At 45.9% G+C, this 12,595-nt stretch overlaps 1 protein-coding gene across 2 annotated transcripts in view; it reads right to left on the bottom strand.

The window, feature by feature from the left end:
- Positions 1-12,595, bottom strand: part of ELAVL1 (ELAV like RNA binding protein 1) — a 157,746-nt gene that overhangs the window by 49,454 nt on the left and 95,697 nt on the right. The window lies entirely within an intron of this gene.

The raw sequence follows: 12,595 nt of genomic DNA, 5'->3' as shown, positions 1-12,595 counted from the left end.
AACCCCCAATTCCTAGGTACACCGTTAATGTCACTTCCAGTGTATTCTGATTTAATTTTGGTAACACATTTGCATAACTGATTATGTTTAATTCCAGTAACAAATCATTTCTAATTTATTAAATAGCCACTTCTGTTTTTAAATATTGATTGTAAAGTTTCTTCTGCCAAATATAGATTATCCATAAATGTATAATTTAAAAATAGTACTATTTTAAAATGTAAATCCAATGGGGTTGAGTCTACTTTCATTTACACCCATTTTACACGAGTAAAACTCCAGTGACTTCACTGGAGTGGACTCCTGATTTACACACATATGAGAAGAGAACCAGACCCAATATGCCTGTCCTTCCTCACCCCCAATATACATTTCTCCCCTTCTTTCTCTCCCCCAGAATCCGGTCTTGACTCCTCCTGCACAATGAGCCAGAGGTGTCTCAGAATTTCTGAACCTTTGCTCTTTTCTGTTTTGCTTTTTTCTTATTTTTTTCTTTCCCTCCCCAACCAACGTCCCACACCCGTAGCTATTTCATCCCCCACTTCTATTCTGACGACCTAGGAAATTAAATCAATAAAATTATTTTAATGAAGCATTAGGGTTGCACAGTTAAGCACTCAAAAAATCAGCAAGTGTCAAAGTTAAGGCCAAAGGCACAATTTTAACTGTGATCCCATGCACTTATATATTTAACAATCTAAATTTGTGGTTCCATGTGACTCCATAACTACTGTGTAGTATTATGCTATAGCTGAGAAAGTTGTTAGCCTACTAAAAGCACACTGAAGCATGCAAGGCTTCTGTACATTGGTAGTCCACACATTAAGTGCCCAAAACAAACTTTCTGATATACAAAAATTGCACTTCTTGTACAATTCTTTACTGAGCAGATCCAAGTGATCTGATGACTAACATCTTATATCCCATCAAGCAGTTCTCACCTTTAAAAAAATAAAATAGTTTTTGTTTTCTTGTGTGTGTTACGTTTCTGGTTCTTCGAATGAAAACCTTGAGCTTTCATTTGTTTATCCAAGTCTTACTTGGAAGGAGAAGCCTATTTTCCTATAAATCATTCTTTGAAGATACACAATCTTGGGTTCCTGCAGTCAGTGCTTTATTGCACCCCTTGCTGTCAAACTCAGATGCCTCCAACCCTCACCCGCATTCTAACCGTTGGTTATGGTCATGGCAACAAGTGAAAATACTCTAAAGAGGAGAAAAACCAACTTCCAGTGGTGAACAGGGTACATAGGCTAATGTGTATATACGCAATAATACCCAGCTCAACAGATTCCTCACTCTTGAGACTAAAAAGCTACAGGGATGTTCCTAAAGGAAACTACCAAGAGAACTGCAACAAGCATTTTCTGTAAACAAACATGGACAACACGTTTAAAATTAAGAAAAAGCAGAGTGGGATACGATGCACCCAAAACCACAAGAGAGTATAAACAGACACATTGCCAAACAAAGGCTATGCAGTGTTGTTGTAGCCATGTTGGTCCCAGGATATTATAGAAACAACGTAGGGAAGGGAATATCTTTTACTGGAGCAACTTCTGCTGGTGAGAGAGAGAAGCTTTCGAGCACACAGTGACCTGCTAAGCTCACAGCTTTAATATTCTGTGGCCAAGACTTCCACCAGTGTACAAACAAGTATTTCTTTTTATCAGCGTTAAATTTGCTGGCTTTTAATTTTCCTGGTTGCTCTCTTGTTCTAGTATTATGAGGCAGGATAAATATTAAAGCTTCACTTACCTTCTCTATACCATTCACTATTTTACATACCTCTGTCATGTCCTCTCAGTCTCGTTTCTAAACTAGAGATCTAATCTTTTCAACACCAACATCCTTTCATACTTGCAAACATTTTACTTGTCCTTCCCTAGATCCTCCTATTCTAGTTGCATCCTTTTTGGGATGACATGACCAGAACTGTCTATAGCATTCAATGTGAGAGTGTTCCCTCAGTTTACATAATGATGATACGATGGTTTCAAAATCACTCTATTCTTTTATCATAATTTAATGACTAGTTTGTTTTGACCTCATCTGCACACTGAGCAGAGGGTTTTATTGAGATGTCTCCAACATCCAGATCTTTTCTTCTGAGTAGTTACAATTATATTCTAGCCATGGATAGGGAGGACAGTCCATCCTTTACCAGATGGGTGTTGACAAAACCTTCATGTTGCAAGCTTTCCAGCCGGAAACAGTGAACAATGGGTCAGAGAGCAGTACCAAGTGAAATAAGAACATTCAGTAACAATGTGCTATTGCTTTGCCTAGACCAGCAGTTCTCAAACTATGGGGCGGGCCTCCCAAGGGAGGCACGAGCTGTGTGCTTTTTCTGATTTTTGTAGAGCTCTCGGTCGGCCCCAGGGTGGCTGGGGTTTGTGCAGAAGGGCTGTATGCTCCTGGGAGGTGGGGAAATGGGACAGCAAAGGGGCTAATGGGGCTCTCCTTTCCCCCGCCCCCCTCAGTCCCTCACCAGGAAGTAGCCCAGGCTATGGCTCTCTCCTCCTGCCCCCAATCCCTCACCTGAAGGTGGTGGGGCTCCAGCTGAGAGCCTAGGGTGGCAGCAGCAGCCGCGCAGAAGTAAGGGTGACAATGGGGCACTAAGTCTGCTGTGCAACGTGATATTGACAAATATCACTTTTCACATTGCCAGCCTTACTTTTGTGCTGATGCTGGCGTGGCGCTGCCTTCAGAGCTGGGTGCCCGGCCAGCAGCCGCTGCTCTCCACTCTGCCTTCAGAGCTGGGTTGTGGTATTTGTACTTGTGGGGGAGGGGAGGGGCCTAAACAACTACAGACAAAGAAGGGGAGGGGAGCTGATCAAGTAAGTTTGAAAACCATTGGCCTAGACAGACCAAGTTCGGTTGAAGTGAAGCTCTTCTCTGTGGGCTCTCCATTCCATGCAAGATGCATCCACAGTAAAAAGTAGTTACTAACCTCGCATAACTGTTGTTCTTCAAGATGTGTTGCTCATGTTCATTCCAATGTAGGTGTGCACTCCCCAAGCACTGCTGCCAGAAAGTTTTTCCCTCGGTGATATCTGTTGGGTCAGCTCTAGTGCCCCCTCATAGCACCAGTATATAGGACCCCGCCACCCCTTCAGTTCCTTCTTGCTGGCCAACTCCAACAGAGGGGAAGGTGGGGTGATTTTGGAATGGACATGAGAAACATCTCGAAGAACAACAGTTACAGGAGGTTAGTAACTGTTTTTTCTTTGAGTGCTTGCTGACATTCATTCCAATGTAGGTGACTCCCAAGCAGTTGTGCAGGTGGAGGGATCAGAGTTGGTTGGCACGCTGATTGTAGCACCGCTCAGCCAAAGCCTGCACCATCTCTAGGTTGCTAGATGATGTAGTGTGATGCAAACGCATGGACTGACCACCACGTCGCTGCTCTACAGATAATTGGAACCTGCGTCACACACAGTAGATGATGCCTGAGTTCTTGAAGAATGGGCTATCAACTGAGGAGTTGGGACCTTCACCAGGTCATAGCATGTGCGGATACAGGAAGTGATCCACGATGATATTCTCTGGGCCAAGACCGGACGGCCTTTCATTCTGTCCGCGATGGCTACAAACAGCTGTGTGGTTTCCTAGAGGGTTTAGTCCTTTCTATGAAAAACGCTTGCGCACATCTCACATCCAGTGAGTGGAGTCTCTGTTCATCCCTGTTTGCATGTGGGTTAGAATACAAGACTGGCAGAAAAATATCCTGCTTACTATGAAATTATGAGAGAACCTTTTGCAGAAAGGACGGGTATGGCCACAATTGTATCTTGTCCTTGAAGACGATGTAGGGTGGCTCAGAGGTAAGAGCTCGGATCTCTGAAACCCTTCTGGTAGAAGTAATGGAGACTAGGAAGGCCACCTTTCAAGACAGATAAAGCAGAGAACACATTGCCAGCAGTTCAAATGGGGGTCCTGTTAGCCTTGCCAGCACCAAATTGAGGTCCCAATGAGGTAATGGCTGGCATACCTGTGGGTATAGCCATTCCGTCCACTTAAAGAAATGGCCACAGACTGAGTTTGAGAAGACTGACTGCTGTTCACCCATGGGCGAAAGGCTGAGATTGCAGCTAGATGGACCCATATGGATGACACCATTAGGCCATGCAGCTTTAGGTGGAGTAGATGTTCCAGAATGAAGGGCGGTGATGACTTGGTAGGTGAAACACCTTTTGTGCTGACCAGATAGAGAAATCTCTTCCACTTTGCCAGATAAGTGGCTCTATTAGATGGCTTTCTGCTCCCTAAAAGCACCTAGCAAACAGGCCCGGAGGAAGCCAGTTCTGCTGAGTTCAGCCATGGAGCTTCCATGCCGTGAGGTGAAGAGATTTGAGGTTCAGATACATAGATGTCCATGATCTTGAGAGATCAAATCTGGAAACAGTGACAAGCTGATTGGTGTATCCACCGAGAAATCTAGGAGCGCGCGCTGAGCTAGTGTTGAAGCAGCTAGGCTATCAGGATCAGACGTGTCTTGTCGCTTCTGGCCTTTAACAGGACCCGGTGTATGAGAGGGATGGAAGGGAATGCGTAAAAGAGCTGATCCAAGGGATGAGAAAGGCATCTGCGAGCAAGCCTGGGCTTAGGCCTAGGAAGGAGCAGAACTGAAGACACTTCCTGTTGTACTTAGTTGTGTACAGGTCTAACTGGGGAGTTCCCCACGTCTAGAAAACAGTGTTCATGACGTCTGGGAGAATTGACCACTCGTGATGGTTGGAAAAGGATCTGCTCACATGATCCGCTAACTCATTCTGCGACCGTGAGAGGTATGAGGCTTCGAGGTGGATCGAATAGGCTATACAGAATTCCCACAGCCTCCTGGTATAAGGGCGAAGAGTGCACTCCGCCCTGCTTGTTTATATAAAACATTGCTGTTGTATTGTCTTTGAGGAACACCACGCAGTTGCCCTACAGGTGGGACTGGAAAGCCTGGCAGGCTAGGCGCGCCACCCCCAGTTCCCTCATATTGATGAGCAATGAGAGTTCTTCTGGTGACCAGAGGCCTTGAGTTCTGAGTGTTTCCAAGTGAGCCCCGCATCCCACTAGGAATACCTTTGTGATGAGACACACTGACAGTGGGGATCTCGAGAATGAAATTCCGCACATACCATCCCTGGGACCAGTCAGCAAATGAGGGAGGAAATCACTGACAGGGAAAGCGAGAACATCTTGTCCAGATGGTGTTGACCCGGTATGTATACCGATGTTAGCCAAGATTAGATCACAGAATATCATGGTTGGAAGGGACCTCAGAAGGTCTTCTAGTCCAACCCCCTGCTCAAAGCAGGACCAATCCCCAATTTCTGCCCCAGATCCCTAAATGGTCCCCTCAAGGATTGAACTCACAACCCTGGGTTTAGCAGGCCAACGCTCAAACCACTGAGCTATCCCTCCCACCAATAAGAAGAGACCTCCAGATACTTTCCCAACACAACACATGACTGTTTATCACTCACCTTTCTTTACAGCTTGTTTTCAATCCATGTGACTGAGCTCACATCCAGGCCAACTTGATTCCATTATATAAGTAAGATTTCATAGAATCACAGAATATCAGGGTTGGAAGGGAGATCTAGTCCAACCCCCTGCTCAAAGCAGGACCAATCCCCAATTTTTGCCCTAGATCCCTAAATGGCCCCCTCAAGGACTGAACTCACAACCCTGAGTTTAGCAGGCCAATGCTCAAACCACTGAGCTGGAGAGGTCTGAGTCGCAGTCTTGCGTGTTGTACTACGTAGGTGCACGATGCCTTATGCCCCAAGAGCTTTAAGCAGTTTCTTACAGTGGTGATGGAGTGACCTCTCAGACTCTGAGTGTCCCTATAGCTCTGAACCCGTTTTCCTGGAGAAAAGCTCTGGCCTGGATCAAGTCGAAGACCGCCCCTATGAATTCTATCCTTGGAACCAGAGAAAAGGTGGATTTTTGCATTTTTAATCAACAGTCCCAGGTCCTGGAAAGTTGACTTTACATTTGCCTGCACCTGGTCCTTGGTCCGACCTCTGATCAGCCAGTCGTCTAGGTAAGGAAAGACCTGAACCCCTTGTCTCCTTAGAAAGGCTGCAACGACTGTCAAGCACTTTGTGAATACACAAGGAGCTGCTGACAGGCCGAAGAGGAGTACTGTAAATTGGTAATGTTTGTAGTTTACAACAAACCATAGGTACCTTCTGTAGCCCCCAAAAATAGCAATATGGAAATACGTATCCTTCAAAGGGAAAATTCACAAGCTAAAACAAAAAGATAACCTAACGTGCCTTGCCTTGTTTACTTACACTTTTTGTAAAATCAGAGACTCGTTTCAGGATTGTTTGGAGGAGATGGATTTCCCTGACCTGGTGTCTCTCTGCCTCCTGAGAGAACACACAGAAACACAGAACAAAAACCTTCCCCCACAGATTTGAAAGTATCTTCTCCGCTTATTGGTCCTTTTGGTCAGGTGCCAACCAGGTTATCTGAGCTTCTTAGCCCTTTACAGGTAAAGGAGGGATTTTATGCTACCCTTAGCTGTATGTGTATGACAGGCGGGTGTATGCAGTCCTAGGGATTTAAGGATGATTATAGAGTCCTTTAAGCTATGCAGTTTCAAGTCTGTTTGCTTTGAAAAGAGCAATTTGCCTTCAAACTGAAGGTCCTCAATTATCTGCTGTACCTCATAGGGCAACCCAAAGATTGAAGCCACGAGCTTCGCCTCTTGATCACTGCAGAAGCCATGGAGCAGGCTGCAGAGTCAGTGCTTCCTAGAGGGATGCCTTGACCGCTAATTTCCCCTCCTCCACTCAAGCTCAGAACTCACCCCTGGAATCCTGCGGCAAGAGCTCCCTGAATTTTGCCATTACACTGCAGGAGTTGCAGTCAGACCAGCCCAGGAGCGCCTGAGGGCTGGCGATCCTGAGCTGGAGATCTCCTCTGGTGTAGATCATTCTGCCAAAAAGGTCAATTTTTTTGGCATCTTTAACCTTGTGAGTTGGCCCTTGCTGTCCCTGTCTCTCTCTTTCATTCACTGCTGAAACAATCAGTGAGCCCGCTGTGTGTGTGTGTGGGGGGGGAAGAGGTGGGGGGGGGTGTGGTATGGTATGGTGTGGTCTGACCAAAATTCATACCCCTTGTCTCCATCCTCTTAGCAGTAGGTTGGCGGGATCCAGGAGTCTGCCACAGAGCATTTACAGGCTCCATGATGGCACCGTTCGATGGCAGGGCACCACCCATGACGGCCCTGAGGCTGCTAAAATATCCACTAGGGCGTGGGAGGATTCAAAACTCCTCTGCCTGGATACCCATCTGAGGATGGGTTTGAGCACCCATCCTCAGGAGGCTCCTGGTGCACCCTGTAATCATCTTGGGTGGACGCCATAGCTCCACCTCATCTAGAAAGCAGCAGCAGCCTGCACTGGCCCCTGTACTTCTCCCTCTGCCCCAGATGGGTCCCGTGGGGGAGAGTCCTGTAGTTCAGTACGGGCTCAGCACCAGGGACTGATCCCCGTTCTGATGGGGATGGCGGGGAAGCTCTTGACTCATACACCAGAGCTACCTTCTGGACTGGGGGCCCTGGATTGGCTGGAAAGCCCAGGGATTCCAGAATGGGCACTGCAGTGGCATTTTCCACTGTACCGGCGGCCAGGCTATTGGCAGCATGCCCTGATTCATGTCAGCGGTAGGGTGCTGCTGTTCGGAGTGGTGTCTGCTCCCGCACAAGGCATAGGACTCCGCTTCTGAATTGGATTCCAAGGAGTCATTTCTCAGCGACCGGGACGGAGCAGTACCAACTGGTGCTGAAGAACAGTGCCAGGAGGGAGGGAGGGATATCAGCTCTGTGCTATCATGACTGGCTTGCCCTTCGACAGTCCTTGTTTCTAGTGCTATTACTGAATGGCCAGGGATGGCAGCACCAGGGCGGATAGTAAGTCACTTGCTGCCACAAATGCCCCCGGCCTTGATGGTAGTGCCAGGGCTGTTGAACCCCAATGGCCTCCCTTGGCAGGGAATCCAATGGTATCGGATTCAACGGCTCTCTTCCCGGGGCCAGAGTCAATGGTACCGTTTACCCTGCTAGCATCTCTGAGGGGCCCAGCACAGGTCACACTATCAACATCTCTATGGCCCATAGACCTTGCAGTTCGAGAACTCCCCAGTCTCTCTCTGCTTTTTCCTTGGCATCAGCGATACGAAGCAGTGGCAAGAGTCCTGTGCTGGAGTTGACTTCCTTGGCACTGGTGATGCGTTTGTGCCGGGAGTCCCGGGCCGTCAGTGCGGAGTCCTTCCTTGGTGCCGGGGAGGTGGAACAGTGCTATGCTTCCCTCAGAGACACCAGAGTATGTTTCACCGAAGTTTGAATGCTTGGTGCTGAGTCCCCATGACTTGGCTCCAAAGGGGGACTGAGCCCTGCCTCCATGAGGAGGAACTTAAGCCCTGTCCTTTTCTGTTCTGGGTCTGAAACTCCTGCAGATCCTGCACGTGGGTGTCTCCCAGACACATAAGGCAGCTAGCATATGGATCACTAACTGGTATTGGTTTGTGGCACGATGCACATAGTTTGAACCCCTGGGACCAAGGCATATCCCGGTGCACAGGGAAGGGCTAGCCCTGCTAAGCTGGGTTCGCTGACTACACTACGAAACGAACTGAACTTAACTCTAAAGGGTAACTATTTACAATTTTACAGAACCAGTTCACTTAGAGCAGATATTAGCAGAAGTGCAAATGAGCATAAGTTCCAGTGACCATCATGGGCGGTAAGAAGGAACTGAAGCGGCGGTGAGGCCCTATATACTGACACGACTCCAGGGGGCAACAGAGCTGACTCGATGGAGATCACTGAGGAAAAACACTTTCTGGCGCCAGCATTTGGGGTGAGCACACACCTACATTGGAATGGACATAAGCAAGCACTCAAATAAGAACTACACATTTGTTTAGATGAATTTGGAAGCTCTGACCAGATTTATATTGTCCCTAGAATGGTATCAAGGACAGATACCCTCCAGGCCTATGTGGCTTCCCACTGAGGTTGCGAAAAACAGTGTGTATGAATACTAATGCAGCCCTCAGTCCCAGCATTTATAACAGTTCCAGCTGATACTTGCTGGCTAAGGAAAACTGTTACACTTACAAGGTCATGTATCCCATGTTGGGACAGGAAAGATCCAACTCCAGAACTCAAGTGAAAGAGAAACAGATTCTTGGATCCCTTTCATAATGTTCTTTGATCAGATAATTGTCAATGCGAAAAACAAACATGCACTCTCATCCTTATAACATTTTGGGCCCAACCAAACACCTACTGAAGTCAATGGAAGTTCTTTTATTGACTTTAACAGACATTGCATCAAGCACCATGAATGTACTCTGCATCAAAGGCAGCTCGTATACTCAGAACTAGTACCATTATTCTCCTAGAATAACTTTGATACAAATCTAGTGGTTGAGATGTAGCCCCTTTGTGCAAGTACATATCCGTAAGACTTTTCAACATACTCTATAGCCATTAAATTAACATGTCTACAATTAATCTGAATCAATAACTAAAGCTAATAATTCTGCAATTTAGGAACTACAGAACTTTACTGGCAATGTTGCTGTAGAAAATACTGATATCAGTGGATCTTAAGAACTTAACAGAAATGCCAGCACCAGCCCCTGTGAAAGCTGCTGCTTATCAGACTGCCAGGATTAAAAATGAAGCAACAGGATGGCCAGCTAGTCAGTAATTCTATTAGTTCCTGCTCTCTTTTTCTTTAGGTCCTTTTCCATTTTTGTTCTTCTTCTGTCTCTGTCCTAGAATTCTGGTAATGCTGGAAAGTGCTTTGAATGAAAGAAAATTTACCCTAATTAAACTGAGAATGCAAATACAATTAGAAAAGGAGTACTTGGAGCACCTTAGACTAGACTAACAAATTTATTTGAGCATAAGCTTTTGTGAGCTACAGCTCATTTCATCAGATGCATGTAGTGGAAAATACAGTGGGAAGATTTTAATATACACAGAGAACAAGAAACAATGGGTGTTACCATACAGACTGTAACAAGAGTGATCAGGTAAGGTGAGCTATTACCAGCAGGAGAGCCGGGGGGGGGGGGGGGGGGGAAGAGGGGGAGGGAACCTTTCGAAGTGATAATCAAATCAGCGGCACCGCTATGGGTACCCACATGGCCCCACAGTATGCCAACATTTTTATGTCTGACTTAGAACAACGCTTCCTCAGCTCTCGTCCCCTAACGCCCCTACTCTACTTGCGCTACATTGATGACATCATCATCTGGACCCATGGAAAAGAAGCCATGATTCCACCATGATTTCAACAATTTCCATCCCACCATCAACCTCAGCCTGGACCAGTCCACACAAGAGATCCACTTCCTGGACACTACGATGCTAATAAGCGATGGTCACATAACCACCACCCTATACCGGAAACCTACTGACCGCTATGCTTACCTACATGCCTCCAGCTTTCATCCAGACCACACCACACGATCCATTGTCTACAGCCAAGCTCTAAGATACAATCACATTTGCTCCAACCCCTCAGACAGAGACAAACACCTACAAGATCTCTGTCAAGCACTCTTACAACTACAGTACTCACCTGCTGAAGTGAAGAAACAGACTGACAGAGCCAGAAGAGTACCCAGAAGTTACCTACTACGGGACAGGCCCAACAAAGAAAACAACAGAACGCCACTAGCCGTCACCTTCAGCCCCCAACTAAAACCCCTCCAACGCATCATCAAGGATCTACAACCTATCCTGAAGGACGACCCATCATTCTCACAGATATTGGGAGACAGGCCAGTCCTTGCTTACAGACAGCCCCCCAACCTGAAGCAAATACTTACCAGCAACCACACACCACACAACAGAACCACTAACCCAGGAACCTATCCTTGCAACAAAGCCCGTTGCCAACTGTGACCACATATCTATTCAGGGGACATCATCATAGGGCCTAATCACATCCGCCACACGATCAGAGGCTCGTTCACCTGCACATTTACCAATGTGATATATGCCATCATGTACCAGCAATGCCCCTCTGCCATGTACATTGGCCAAACTGGACAGTCTCTACGTAAAAGAATAAATGGACACAGATCAGACGTCAAGAATTATAACATTCAAAAACCAGTTGGAGAACACTTCAATCTCTTTGGTCACTTGATTACAGACCTAAAAGTGGCAATTCTTCAACAAAAAACTTCAAAAAACAGACTCCAATGAGAGACTGCTGAATTGGAATTAATTCGCAAACTGGATACAATTAACTTAGGCTTAAATAAAGACTGGGAGTGGATGTGTCATTACACAAAGTAAAACTATTTCCCCATGTTTATTTCCCTCCACCCCTACTGTTCCTCACACGTTCTTGTCAACTGCTGGAAATGGCCCACCTTGATCATCACTACAGAAGCCCCCCCATCTGCTGGTAATAGCTCACCTTACCTGATCACTCTTGTTACAGTGTGTATGATAACACCCATTGTTTCATGTTCTCTGTGAATATAAAATCTCCCCACTGTATTTTCCACTACATGCATCCGATGAAGTGAGCTGTAGCTCACAAAAGCTTATGCTCAAATAAATTTGTTAGTCTAGTCTAAGGTGCCACAAGTACTCCTTTTCTTTTTGCGGATACAGACTAACATGGCTGCTACTCTGAAACCTGCAAATACAATTGTAATCCTGTTTCTTACCAAATGTTTTAACAAAGCAAGCAGTGTTTGTTTGTTTTTTAATTACTCTATGATCCAAATTTTTAACTATTAAATGGAGACAATTAACACAAGAGTGGCTTGTGTCTCAGATGTCACGTGAATAGAATTTTTTATCTCCAAGACATTTCCTCTATAATAATGCTGAATCTCCATCTGACGACATAATGAAAAAGACAGTCATGAACACCTTCAAGCATCACTTATGAAGGCGATGCTCTTACTGTCATACTGGTGACATCAAAGGACGTTCGTATGTAAGATCCAGCTACTCTTTGCTATATCCCCTTCCTGCAACCCTGCTCTTGAGGTGAGGATGGAAAGAACAGTTACTGACATCTAGAGGCAGAGATATGTTCTATGTACCTGCCTTTGACAAAGATGGAGTGCTGGAAGGAAGCGAAAATACCTCCTTTACTTGTGTTTCTAGAAGGAGATATCTTCCACTGTTGTTCACAGTGTTGGCCCCAGAACATTAAAGAGACAAGTTGAGTGAGCTAATATTTTTTTAGGTTTCAGAGTAACAGCCGTGTTAGTCTGTATTCGTAAAAAGAAAAAAGAAAAAAGAAAAGGAGTACTTGTGGCACCTTAGAGACTAACCAGTTTATTTGAGCATGAGCTTTCGTGAGCTACAGCTCACTTCATCGGATGCATAGCATATCGTGGAAACTGCAGAAGACATTATATACACACACAGAGACCATGAAACAAAACTTCCTCCCACCCCACTCTCCTGCTGGTAACAGCTTATCTAAAGTGATCATCAAGTAGGGCCATTTCCAGCACAAATCCAGGTTTTCTCACCCTCACCCCCCCCCCCACATACAAACTCACTCTCCTGCTGGTAATAGCCCATCCCTCTTTG

Source organism: Natator depressus, chromosome 25 (assembly GCF_965152275.1).
Source record: "Natator depressus isolate rNatDep1 chromosome 25, rNatDep2.hap1, whole genome shotgun sequence".
Taxonomy (NCBI): Eukaryota; Metazoa; Chordata; order Testudines; family Cheloniidae; genus Natator; species Natator depressus.
This window is presented reverse-complemented; position numbering and strand designations above follow the sequence as displayed.